Here is a 14,673-nt window from a genome sequence, read left to right as displayed (position 1 = left end):
GATATATGAGCAACCCAGGTCAGAATCCCATGGGGTACGTATTTAAGTGGGTTTAAAAAAATTAACCCTGCTTAAAATTGTCTAGGTCTCAACCTAGAAAAGTAAGTTTAAAAGTATATCCCTAAACTTTTGCCTTGACCTTGGAGTTCTAGTGTAGTTGTAGGGACTTTAAAAATATTATGGGGAAGCAATTGACAGTTTGCACATGTGAAATATAGGTTTATAAGTGTGCAATTCGTGAGTCTTGAAGTGTTATTGGATCAACAATATTTACGAATATATTTCCTTTCAATTTCTTTCTTGCAATTTTTGGATGATATTTACAAAGGACATGTGTCCAGAATGGAGATACATATGTGGATAGGAGATACAAGTCCCTAATATCAACATTATATTTATTTTTCTTGCAAGGGTACTTTGCTAATTGCAAGAAGCCCAGAAGTTACCAATTTTAAGATTGTGGTGAGTACTTACAAAGATTAATTTTATGGCCCAGCTATCTTAGTCTAGTCCAATGTTTGCTTTCACATGGACTAACAGCCCAACTAGCTTAAAATAGTCTAGAGCAGTGTCTGATTTCAGGGAAATTATGACCGTTGGGACTAATATCTTAACAGGGAATGAGCTTTTATAATAGATAGGAAAAAGGAAAAAGAAAAAGAAGAAGAAAGAAGGCCTTTTGTGCTTGCTATGGCAAGGCAGATATTGTCGTCCTATAAACTAATAATGTACTAACGCATCCGTTTGGAAAAAAAAAAGAATAACTTGTGAATGGGCCAGCCAACCCACGTGAAGAGTTCACGTGATAGTGACTTCTCAATTAATGTGAGTAGGGCCCACCCGATTGCTTTGTTTGCAGCCTATAAGATCTTTTCCTAGGGTTTCAAAAAGGTGTGCTTGGTGCAGAAAGAGTTTGTGCGGCTCTCTCTCTTCGTTGGACTTTGTGCAAAAGGCTGGGGATTGTTTTTGCAACAACAGGAGTTCTTTTCTTTGGGCGGCTACGAAGAGGTGCAGGGCCGGTCTTTTCTTTTGGCGGCTGCTGCAGACAGAGAACAAAAAGCAGTGCTTTTGGTGGCTATTCACGGAGGAAAAGCAAGTCTTTTGTAGATGTTCTTTGTTTTTAGCATCCCCTTTGAGAGAGATTTTGTGTGAGGGATCTAAGAGTTTTGTGTGAGGGTTTAAATTGTGTGATTGTAAACCCAGTTGTATTCTCTCCTTCTAATAGTAGATCTCCCCCTCCTTGCCCCGTGAACGTAGGTAATTTGCCGAATCATGTAAAATTTGTGTTTTTGCCGTGATTTGTAATAGCTTGTAGGATCCCTCGACAGGTCAGTCCTAGAACTGATGAGAGGAAGAGCCGGTATCTCACTTTGTTGAGATATCCGCTTCAGATTCTTGTTTCCTTGGTGAAACAGGAATTCTTACGATCTAATCTCTTGTTGTGCACCTTGCGCACCGGAGGTGCTGCCGAAATTTCCGCTGCGCACAACATAACTAATACTATATGAATCAGACGTTTCATGGAATTATCAGTTCCAATTCTTAAAAACATAATTCACATGTTATTCATATGATGACAATAATAGAGTAACACAAAGGCGATACAGAGTCTGAGCATCAATAACACGAAGATTGATGTTCCGAAGTTCGACGGCAAGATCAATTTCGGTTTGTGGAGGTGTCAGGTGATGGACGCCTTGGATGCACAAAATTTGGAGGAGACTCTTGAGTTACAAGAGAAACCCGCTGATATGGAGGACAAGGTTTGGAAGAAAATGAATAGTAGGGCTTGTGGAGTTATTCGGTCATGCTTGACGTCGGATCTTATTTATGACGTAATGAACGGGACGTCGGCGAAGAGAATGTGGGAAACACTCAATGGGAAGTATCTGACGAAGAGCATTGAGAATCGACTTCACTTGAAGAAGAGGTTTTACCAATTCAAGATGAAGAAAGGAGTTTCCATTCGGGAGCATGTTAACAACTTCACGAAGCTAATTTCGGATATGGCCAATGTAAATATCATGGTTGAGGATGAAGACAAGGCGATGCTACTATTGTGTTCATTGCCGGAGGATGATTTTAGAACGTTTGTTCTCACTATGATAAATGGAAGAACTACGGTTAGCTACAAGGAGGTGACCTCAGCTTTGGTGAATTATGAGTTGAGGAAGAGTGATGGCGAACCCTCCGAGAAGGTATCGGGAGATGCATTAGCAGTTCGAGGCCATGGTCCAAACCGTCGTCCAGGTGATCGCTCAAGATCGAAGTCAAGAGGTGGCCATAGAAATATTGGTAGGAATCAATGTCGTTTTTGCAAAGAAGAAGGACATTGGAAGAACGACTGCCCAAAGTTGAAAGATAAAGCCGGGAAGAATAAATGGAAAGTTGTACAAGCTTCGGAAGTGAATGTTGTCAAGGCTAGTGACAACAATTCAGATACAGATTCTTCAGGCTATTCCTGCTCTGTACTACCGTCAGTTTGTTACGCTGACTCTACGGAGTGGATGATGGATTCTGGTGCTACATACCATATTTGCCCTAGGAGGGATTGGTTCTCCAGCTTTGAAGAGTTGGAAAGGGGGGATGTCGTGCTCATGGGTAATGATCACATATGCCCTATTAGTGGTATTAATACAGTACGGATCCGGATGTGTGACAGGGTAACTCGGGAGCTGAAGGAAGTGGGATTCGTTCCTCAATTGACGAAGAATATCATTTCGCTTGGAACTTTAGAGGCAGCTGGTTATAAGGTGATCTTGGAGAATGCGACTCTGAAGGTCACAAAGGGGTTCATGGTGGTGATGCGAGGTGTCAGGGAAAATAATCTTTATTACTTGAAGGGCAAAACAGTAACAAGGGGTCTGGCAGCTTTGATTACCACAGAGGAAGATACTACCAGTTTATGGCATATGAGATTGGGACACACTGGTGATAAGTCCCTGCAGGTATTGGCGAAGCAGGGGCTATTGAAGGGTGCGAAGACCTGCAAAATGGAGCTGTGTGAATATTGCATACTTGGGAAGAAGACAAAAGTGAAATTTGGCACCGCTATTCACAATACCCAAGGTATATTAGACTATATTCACACATGTTTGGGGCCCTTCCAAGCATACATCACTTGGTGGGACCAACTATTTTGTCACTTTCATTAATGACTATTCCAGGAGAAATTGGGTATACCCGATGAAGCATAAACATCAGGTCCTGGATATTTTTGTGGAGTGGAAAAAGAAAGTGGAGCTACAGACAGGTAGAAAGGTAAAAACTCTTCGTTCGGACAATGGAGGAGAGTATAAGAGTGATCCGTTTCTGCAGTTTTGCAGGGATCACGGCATTAGACGACACTTCACAGTACGTGAGACACCGCAACAGAACGGGGTGGCTGAAAGATTGAACTGTACCTTGCTGGAGAAGGTGCGATGTATGATGACGCAGAGTAGATTGTCAAGATCATTTTGGGCCGAAGCGTTGGTTTATGCGAGCCATCTCGTGAATAGGTTGTTGTGCACTGCGATACAGGGGAATACTCCATTGGAGCGTTGGTCTGGTTCGGTAGCTAGTGACTATGAGTCGCTTCGGATATTTGGGTGTCCAGCTTATTACCATGTCAATGATGGTAAATTGAATCCGAGGGCGAGGAAAGCAGTCTTTGTGGGATTTAGAGATGGAGTTAAAGGCTTCAAGTTATGGGATTCACAGGACAAGAAGATAGTTATTAGCAGGGATGTCACATTTGACGAGGCGTACATGATGAAGCCTCAAGTTCCTCAGCAGGTGGAGGAAGACCAGACAGTTGGGATATCACAGCAGGTGGAGGATGATGTGACTCCACCCACTCCAGATAGTATTATATCCATCGAGGCTCCTACAGAGGTGACACTGGGAGGAGATGATATGACAGCCGGGCATTTAGAGGATACAGTGGATGTTGGGACTCAGGAACATGGTCATGTTCAGGAGTCCATTGCAGCTAATAGACCAAGAAGAAACATTCGTAAGCTATTGGTTGCAAGTGGTTATATGCGAAGAAAGAGAGATCTTCTATTAGGGACATTAGGTAGAAAACCAGATTGGTTGCCAAGGGATATGCACAGCTAGAGGGCGTTGATTACAATGAGGTATTTTTACCTGTTGTGAAGCATTCGTCGATTCGTATTTTATTGGCATTGGTGGCACAACTGGATTTGGATTTGGTCCAGATGGATGTGAAAACAGCCTTTCTACATGGAGATTTAGAAGAGGAGCTCTACATGACACAACCTATAGGGTTCAAAGCTGTAGGAAAGGAAGAATTGGTATGCAAGCTGAAGAAGTCTCTTTACGGATTGAAGCAATCACCGCGACAATGATACAAGAGATTCGACGGCTTTATGATTGGCCGAGGGTACACGAGGAGCCCATATGACCCGTGTGTTTACATGCACAAGCTACAGAATGGTGAGTATATCTATTTGCTGTTATATGTTGACGATATGCTCATTGCTTCCAGGAATACTTCAGCTATTAGAAAGTTGAAAAAGGAACTGTCATCCGAATTTGAGATGAAGGATCTTGGAGAAGCAAAGAAGATATTGGGTATGGAAATCGAGAGAGACAGAGTGAAGGGGAGGTTGAAGTTAACACAGAGGAGTTACTTGCAGAAGATGCTGAAGAAATTCAGTTATGATGGCAATGCCAAAGCAGTGAGTACTCCATTAGCTCCCCACTTTAACCTATCAGCTAAGATGCCACCTGTTTCAGTTGAGGATCGGGAATACATGTCCAAAGTTCCATATACCAATGCTGTGGGTAGCTTGATGTATGCGATGGTGTGTACAAGGCCAGATTTGTCACAGGCCGTGAGCATGGTATCCAGATACATGCATGACCCCGGGAAGGGTCATTGGGAGGCTGTGAAGTGGATTCTACGGTATATCAAAGGTACAGTGGATGTTGGTTTGGTATTTCAGAAGAATGAGAAGACAGGGCAGGATTGTATTGGTTACGTGGATTCTGATTATGCGGGGGATCTGGACAAGCGCCGGTCTACTAGCGGATATGTGTTTACACTAGCAGGAGCACCGGTGTGTTGGAGATGCACACTTCAGTCTACAGTGGCTCTCTCCACTACGGAGGCAGAGTATATGGCGTTGACTGAAGCTGTGAATGAGGCTTTGTGGTTGCAGGGATTATTAGAAAACTTGGGAATTACACAGGAGACCCTTCGGGTATATTGTGATAGCATGTCAGCTACCTATTTGGCGAAGAACCAGGTTTATCATGCGCGCACGAAGCACATCGATGTCAGATTCCATTTTGTTCGTGACGTTTTGGATGATGGAGATGTCATATTGGAGAAGGTCCACACGAAGGACAACCCTGCAGATATGTTGACCAAAGTTGTTTCAGGTGTGAAGTTTGGTCATTGTTTGGAGCTTTTGAACATTCTTCGATGTTGAGGCCTTTGGAGGCCATTGGATGAACTACGTGAGGCTTGATTCCTTGGGCAAGAGGATACGTAGGCAGTCTTTATGATTCAGCCGGTTTGGATTAGTTGATTTTTGATGGGGGTGAGATATAATGTTTAGACTCTCGTTCGGTTCCCAATTGGAACATTTGGTTGCTTTGGTGTCGGTTCAGTTTTGAGAAAACTTCGCCGAGGTGGAGAATTGTGAATGGGCCAGCCAACCCACGTGAAGAGTTCACGTGATAGTGACTTCTCAATTAATGTGAGTAGGGCCCACCCGATTGCTTTGTTTGCAGCCTATAAGATCTTTTCCTAGGGTTTCGAAAAGGTGGGCTTGGTGCAGAAAGAGTTTGTGCGGCTCTCTCTCTTCGTTGGACTTTGTGCAAAAGGCTGGGGATTGTTTTTGCAACAGCAAGAGTTCTTTTCTTTGGGCGGCTATGAAGAGGTGCAGGGTCGGTCTTTTCTTTTGGCGGCTGCTGCAGACAGAGAACAAAAAGCAGTGCTTTTGGTGGCTATTCACGGAGGAAAAGCAAGTCTTTTGTAGATGTTCTTTGTTTTTAGCACCCCCTTTGAGAAAGATTTTGTGTGAGAGATCTGAGAGTTTTGTGTGAGGGTTTAAATTGTGTGATTGTAAACCCAGTTGTATTCTCTCCCTCTAATAGTAGATCTCCCCCTCCTTGCCCCGTGGACGTAGGCAATTTGCCGAACCACGTAAAATTTGTGTTTTTGCCGTGATTTGTAATAGATTGTAGGATCTCTCGACAGGTCAGTCCTAGAACTGATGAGAGGAAGAGCCGGTATCTCACTTTGTTGAGATATCCGCTTCAGATTCTTGTTTCCTTGGTGAAACAGGAATTCTTACGATCTAATCTCTTGTTGTGCACCTTGCGCACCGGAGGTGCTGCCGAAATTTCCGCTGCGCACAACATAACTAATACTATATGAATCAGACGTTTCATGGAATTATCAGTTCCAATTCTTAAAAACATAATTCACATGTTATTCATATGATGACAATAATAGAGTAACACAAACAAAAGTCATCATTGCTATCCTGCCATTAGGTTTGAGGAACCATTTGCACTTTGTGATTGTAGCCTCATGGCCAATTTCTGCTGGTTAAGTACAAGCTTAAGCGAAAGTCTCTAGCACTTTGAGGCATTTACGGAATAAATGCTTATTCAATGGAGCTGAGTATGCTGAAAACTTGGTCACCAGTCACTAGATTTGCTAGGAAAAAAGTTCATTCATCTAAATTGTAGCAGTAGCAAGTCAGCAAAAGAATTAATAAGAACCACAGGGTGCAAATTCACATAGTTTGAAACTGTGACTGAAACCCAATACAAAACTTGTTGATCAAGAAGAATGATTTACTTCTACGATCGTTTCCCACCTCTTTCTTTTTCATAAACCTTGTACGTCGATCTTATGTATATGTGTAACTAGAGCCTAGAATGTTAAAGACACCCACCCACCCACCCACACCCACCCACATATATATATCAGTGTTTTTAAGGGCGATTTGGGGCGCGCGCCTCGGGCGCTTCGGCGCAATAGCATAGCAACCCGCATCAGGTGGCGTCGGGCGCGCGCCTGGGGAGCGCCCCGCAGCGCCTGACGCCAAGCGCAGGGCGATCGCCCTATTTCCAGAACTGCAAGCAATAGGGTTCGGGTACAAACCCGCTTCCCACACTTAAACCCGAAATCAAAAAGGGGAAAACAAACACAGAGAGAACTAAATCAAGCTAGGGTTCTGTCGATCCACGTACCTCTCCTCCAAAAGTTGCCTGCATCCTCAAAATCAGAGAAGTTATCCAACGGGCGATCACGAAGACGACGACGATCGGCCACGAAGACGACGGCGATCGACCACCAAGACGACGACGGGCGGCCACGAAGACGACGAAGATCAGCAGCGCAAGGTTAGTTATTTGGTTTTCCAATTTTTTTTTCTTTTTTCCTTTCTCTTTGTTTTTTCATTCGTTTTCCAGCTTTCTTTTTTTCTCCTCAACGAGAAGGTTCGTTTCCAGCTTTCGTTTTTTTCTTTGTTTTTTCTCTTTGTTTTTTCTGTCGATCCACTTGAATCTTTGTTTTATCTTTGTTTTTTTCCTCCAACCTTCGTTTTCTTGTAGGTAAATTAAGTGGGAAGTGGTCCTTTTTTTCTTTTTTACTGTAGCTATTTTACCAATAAAAAAATAATTGTAGCATAATATTTTGACATTGTTAATTTGTCTTTTTTACTGTAGCTATTTTACCAATAAAAAAATAATTGTAGCATAATATTTTGACATTGTTAATTTGTTATATGAATTAATGTAACTATTTTACTGTAGTTAAATTAACAGTAAAAAATTAACTATATTTAGTTTGTAACTTGATGTAAATATATGAATTTTGTAGCTATTTTACTGTAGCTATTTTTATGTGAAATTTCACAAATATATATTTTTTATTCATCTTGTATATCTCAAAATTTTTGTGGTATGGAGTGCGCCTCGCTTCACTCGGGCCCGCGCCTCGCATTGCGCCTTGCGCATGTGTGCGTAAACTGACTTTGCGTCCCGCATTGCGCCTCACGCATTAAAAACACTAAAATACATGCATCCATACATAAACAATACTCATACATACATAATAACCCTCAATTAAATGCATGCCTTTTTAAACATATACATGCATATATAAAATACATGCATCCATACATAAACTATACCCATACATACATAACCCCAAATTAAATGCATATTCATAACCCCAAAAAACATGAATGTTTTATATTAATACTCTAGAATGGCTAAAGACGTTTCATGCATAACCCCCAAAGAACATGAATGTTTTATATTAAATACTCACACGGAATGATTAAAGATGTTTCACGTTTAAACCGATATAGGTCCAAAATCACTTTCATTTGTTTACATTTTTGTAACCTCCCATCAACATATTAATCTCTTTCATTAACTTTATTATCGTTACTAAAAATGACAATAATTATTTCCGTTACCAATTATTACTAACAAATTCGGTTATAAACATTATATATACTAATTCTACTTCAAATGCAACTCTGCACGATTTCAAAGGTCTCAACTCTGCACAATAGTTTCTCATGAAATTCATTTATTTTTTAATTATTATTTTTCTTAAAATTTGCAAGTTAGACTTTGATTTTTTTGGAGCTAGCACCATGCATCTTCAATATTAAATGAATGCAATGATACAAGACTATTTTTTTAATACTTATTTTTCTTAAAGTTTGCAGATTAGAGCTTGATTTTTTTGGTGAGCTAGCACCATGTATCTTCAAATTTATGAAAATTAGGTTTCGACAATTAAGATACAAGATTTACTTCTAATTCACTTAGATGCTCTTTTTTACTTGAACATGAGAATAACTTTTTTACTTGAGAAATTTATTAATTAATAAATAGAGTTTTTTATTTGAATAGAAAAAGAATAATTTTTCTAAAACTTGAACATGAGAATAACTTTTTCCCCCTCCTATTTCTTTCTTCATTCGTAGCCTTTTTTCTTCACTTTTATCAAATTAAGCACTTATTTTTGTCCATATCTTATTTTAAACTTCCAAATCCCACATCTCCAAGTTCCAATATATATATATAATATTAGAGGCTGGTGGAAGTTGGAGGAAGTTCCTTTGTGAAAGAAATGATAATGGACAATGTGATGATGTCAAAAATGAAGGAGGTGAGGTGTGGTAGAGAAAGAAATGGTGACAATAGACAATGTGATGATGTCAAGAGTGAAGGATGTGATGATGTCGTGGACAAGTGTTTAGGAAGTATGAAAGAGTTGATATTATTAAATGAATTAAAAAAATGCAGATTTTTCATGATCATGATTAAACAGATTGCTCAGTATATTAAAAGTTAGTTTTTATTGAATACAAAGTATAAAATTTTGCAAATTTAAAATTTTATCATTGTTTTAAATATCCTCGACATGACCCGATATATCCTTTTACAGGGCTTGTCACAACCGAGATGGTCTTTAAATATCCTTTACCGTTTTTTTGGCTATTTTGAGTGATAAATCTCCGATATGACCGATATATTAGCCGATATGTGGACTAATATATCTTTTTATATAGCTTGTTGCAAAATAATATACCGTGTTTGGAATTTTTGGGCGAGATATCAAGATTTCCCCATTATATCAAATGACATTTCCCCCTAAAAAAAGCAGATCGAATGTTGCAACGTTGCTTTGCACTTTTATTTGTTTTAGAAGGTTGATTAGTAATCCTAAACATATATTATTCATATTTTGTATGCTTAAATTTCATTACATATGTTGAGATTATATTTTAATGCATTATACTATGTATGCAAACATTCATTATGGCATTCCGGTATTTACCACATATCCCTGATATTTCCCCAATATCCGCAATCCAATATGAATTTGATCATCTGATATTTTCCCGATATCCGATATTTAAAACCTTGAATTTTATATGTCTGAATTGTATAATTTCACATTGAAAACCTGCCCCCATCATGTTAATTTTAGTGATGATATTATTTCATGGTTTAATGAAAGACAAAAAACAACAAAATATAAAATAAATTTAAAAAAAATCATGTCTTAAGAGTAACCATTAAATTATATTCAAAATTATAAGGCAATATCTTATAAAGCTTATTGATGATTTTGGTAAAACTCCCAACATAATAACAAGAAAAAAGGAGAAACAAAAAAGCACCTAAGGTAGTGATACCTCCTATCCTTAATTTATGGAATATTTTACATGACACCATTGGAGAGTGCATTAGAAAATATGACAAGTAAGTCCACGTGCAACGCACGTACTTTATACTAGTACTATTATAAAAGTGTGTTGCCATGTTAAAACATTTCTACCCAAAATGCCCTTTAAAACACATATATGCATACATAAACACATGCATCCATACATAGGGCTGAGCACGGTTCGGTTCGGTTCGGTTTTTAACAATATTTGAATAACCGAACCGAACCACCTATAATTCAAAACCGAACCGAACTGTTGCAAGTCGGTTCGGTACGGTTCGGTTTGTTCAGTTCTAACAAATTCAATGCAGACTACAAAGGAGGCATGCAAAGCACTTACAGGTATCTAACTTCATAATGTGAAAAATTAGATACAGAACCTCTAAGTTAGAGAGAGACCAATAGCTGATGAGATTTATAATGATAATAGTATTATAGGAATGTAGAATGCCTGCACAGAGAAAAAAATATCACCTAATATTTCCGATCTTCTTTGAAGAGAAATTTTCAAAACAATAAACTAGCAAATTAAAACAAAAGGACAAAACCCAAATAATGAAATTAAAAAATTAAAAGAGCACGGTTTTCTTCATATTTTTCTAGATTGTATATATGGGAGTTCAAGTCGAAGGAGGCAAACAAATATTCTAACTAGAACAAAGAGCTGCTAGAAACAAAAACTAAATCATGAAATGAGAAAAAAAATTAAAACTAATTAACCCAAATCACGAAATCATCATTTACCTGCAGGTGTGATTTCACAAGAGCTCAACTGCATACTCTCGTGGTCTAAAAACAAAACATCAGCGTACCCAGATAGATCCAGAGGAGATGTTTCAGCCTCGGATGTCCCCATGAAGACTGCGGAGTGCCGAGCGACGGATCTGAGGAACTGAGAGAGTCGGACAGAGAGTGAGAGAGAGAGTCGGATTTTAGGTGAAGTGGCGGCTGGCGGCGAAGTGTCGAGCGGCGGATCTGAGGAACTGAGGAGAGTCGGAGTCGACGGAGTGAGAGAGAGTCGGATTTTAAGTGAAGTGGCGGTTGGCGGCGAAGTGCTGAGCGGCGGATCTGAGGAACTGAGGCGTGAGGAGAGAAGAGAGGATGAGGATCTGAGGAGGGACAAATTTTCAAAACCAACCTATTTGAGAAACTAATTGCAAAAAACGACCCGTTTGACATTTATTGTTTAGGGTTCACGAGTGAGTATATTTGAGGGACGGGTCACGGGTCGGGTGTTAAATGGTTAATGAGTATCGGTCGGTTCGGGTTGAAAATTTTTCAACCCGACCCGAACTGCCTTACAAGTAAAACCGAAATTTTTGGGTCGGTTCGGGTCGGTTCGGTCGGTTTTTTCGGTTTGGACCGAACCATGCTCAGCCCTATCCATACATATAAACATATACATATACATGCATACATTCTTAATAATGGCATAACTCTCCTATTAATTGTTAATATTAACTTCTATTTTTTGTAACCCCTCCACTAATACAATATTAATGTTATCATAAATTATTTTTAAGATTGTAAGTTGTATTTGACATAATAGGTGAGAATTGAATGCACACACATATGACAAACTAATAATATACGTTTTAATTTGCAAACAAAGTGTCAACTTAAAATGCTTACATGCATACATTCTTAATAATGACATAACTCTCCTATTAATTGTTCACTATTATTAACTTCTATTTTTTGTAACCCATCCACTAATCCAATATTAATGTTATCATAATTTTTTTTAAGATTGTAAGTTGTATTTGGCCACTAATATTAACTTTATTTTTTGTAACCCCTCCACTAATCCAATATTAATAATATCATAATTTTTTTTTAAGATTGTAAGTTGTATTTAACCACTAATATTAATTTCTATTTTTTGTAACACCTCCACTAATACAATATTAATATTATCATTAATTATCCACTAATATTAACTTCTATTTTTTTGTAACCCCTCCACTAATCCAATATTAATGTTATCATAATTTTTTTAAGATTGTAAGTTGTATTTGACATAATAACTGAGAATTTAATGCCAACACATATGACAAACTAATAATATACGTTTTAATTTGCAAACAAAGGGTCAACTTAAAATGCTTACATGCATACATTTTTAATAATGACATAACTCTCCTATTAATTGTTCACTAATATTAACTTCTATTTTTTGTAACCCCTCCACTTAAAACGCAAAAAACTAATAATATACGTTTCAATTTGCAAACAAAGTGTCAACTTAAAATGCCATTATTGCATGCATTCATACATACTTGAAATGAGAGTTACATTTTCAATTGTAGTTTTTATTTAAGTGGCAATTACATTTGACTGTTACATACTTGAAATGAGAGTTACATTTTCAATTGTAGTTTTTATTTAAGTGGCAATTACATTTGACTGTTACGGAATCCAAAGAGCGTTACATTTTCAATTGTAGTTTTTATTTAAGTGGCAATTACATTTGACTGTTACGGAATCCAAAGAGCCTATTTTTTTATTTATCATAATAACCCTTACTTGCAACCTATATAAATTCACTCATTTGATGATTTAGATTTACACTCACCTCTTACAATCCTAGCAGCATCCTACACCCCCATGGTTTTACTATGATATTATTTGGATGATACAAGCTCGCTCGTGAAAACATTATCCCTTCTGAAGAGATAACGACAAAGGGGGTGAAGACGATTAAAGTTGTGCTGAGGAAGTACTGAGCTTTACTCGGATTATACTTTATACTAATGTGATTGTTAGACTAACAGCTATATGCAAATTGAGGATACGATTGATACAAGGAAATGTGAAGAATTCGGATTGAGGCTAAAGTTTGAGGTCTAATTTGGGGGGGTTTTAATGAACTTTTTTTTTCTATTTCTATAATTATTACTATGTACTTAATTATGATTTGAGAGAAATATTGTATTGAACTTTTTTTTTCTATTTCTATAATTATTACTATGTACTTAATTATGATTTGAGAGAAATATTGTATTCCGTGAACTTAGTAGGTATATTTTTTGTAGCATGTTACTAATTATATGATAATAGAAGAGAGAGAAGGTGAAAGTAAGAATTTTATTTTGTTATAATGGATTAGAAAAAATAAAGATAATTAATATAAACTGGAATAACATGACACACTTAACATAAAAGTAAAGAACAAACTTAGAATTTTTATCTTTTGGGTAAATTTTTTTATATAATAAGTATATTATAACCTCCCTAATGTTAAAACTATATTCTAAATTTACACATAAAACTAACAGTAGTTATTAAATGTCATTAATTATCTTAAATTATAAAGTAAATAGAACTATGTCTTTTAAGATTAAAAAATTGTATCTTTTGGGCATTCCATGATTTGCCAATGTTCACAAAATAACCCTAAAGTTTTTCACAAACAACCATGGATCTTCATAATTTTCACAAAGACCATTGAAATTTCATTTATTTATAGAAAAATACTAAAACTTCATAATTTTTTACAGATAAACCCCTATATAGTTCAAAACTTAAATCTTAAGAAGATTGAAAGAAGTATATGATCTAAATTGTAAGAAAATTACAAATAAGTCCTCAAATATTGTTATAATTACATTCAAAATGAAACTCTTCTATTAATTAAATAATGAATTGTGTAAAGTACTAGAATATAAAACAAATATGTCCACGTGCAACGCACGTGCACTATACTAGTATATATATATATATATATATATATATATATAGAGAGAGAGAGTTTAAGATTAAAAAAAATTGTATCTTTTGGGTATTCCATGATTTGCCAATGTTCACAAAATAACCCTGAATTTTTTCACAAACAACCATGGATCTTCATAATTTTCACAAAGACCATTGAAATTTCATATATTTATAGAAAAATATTGAAACTTCATATTTTTTACAGATAAGCCCCTATATAGTTCAAAACTTAAATCTTAAGAAGATTGAAAGAAGTATATGATCTAAATTGTAAGAAAATTACAAATAAGTCCTCAAATATTGTTATAATTACATTCAAAATGAAACTCTTCTATTAATTAAATAATGAATTGTGTAAAGTACTAGAATATAAAACAAATATGTCCACGTGCAACGCACGTGCACTATACTAGTATATATATATATATATATGAGATTAATGGGTATCATATGTCATATGAGTGGATTTTCTCATATACAATAATGTGGCACAATCTCTACTTAGTATAGTCATGAGGCATTCTCTCTCCTACTTTATTCACTTGGTGGAGATTGTGCCACGTCATTATATATGAGAGAATCCCCTCATATGACATATGATACCCATTAATCTCTACATATATATGTATATCTATACATATATGAGAAAAATGGGTATGCTTAGTACTAAGCACAAATTTTGTGCTTGGTAGTGAGATGTCATATTCCCATCCACTCATTCTATTTCCCAATCATTC

At 36.9% G+C, this 14,673-nt stretch overlaps 1 protein-coding gene across 1 annotated transcript in view; it reads left to right on the top strand.

Moving 5' to 3' along the window:
• LOC109833949 (zinc finger protein BRUTUS-like) overlaps nt 1-14,673 on the top strand; it is a 37,649-nt gene that overhangs the window by 669 nt on the left and 22,307 nt on the right.

Source organism: Asparagus officinalis, chromosome 1, assembly GCF_001876935.1.
Source record: "Asparagus officinalis chromosome 1, Aspof.V1, whole genome shotgun sequence".
NCBI lineage: Eukaryota > Viridiplantae > Streptophyta > Magnoliopsida > Asparagales > Asparagaceae > Asparagus > Asparagus officinalis.
This window is presented reverse-complemented; position numbering and strand designations above follow the sequence as displayed.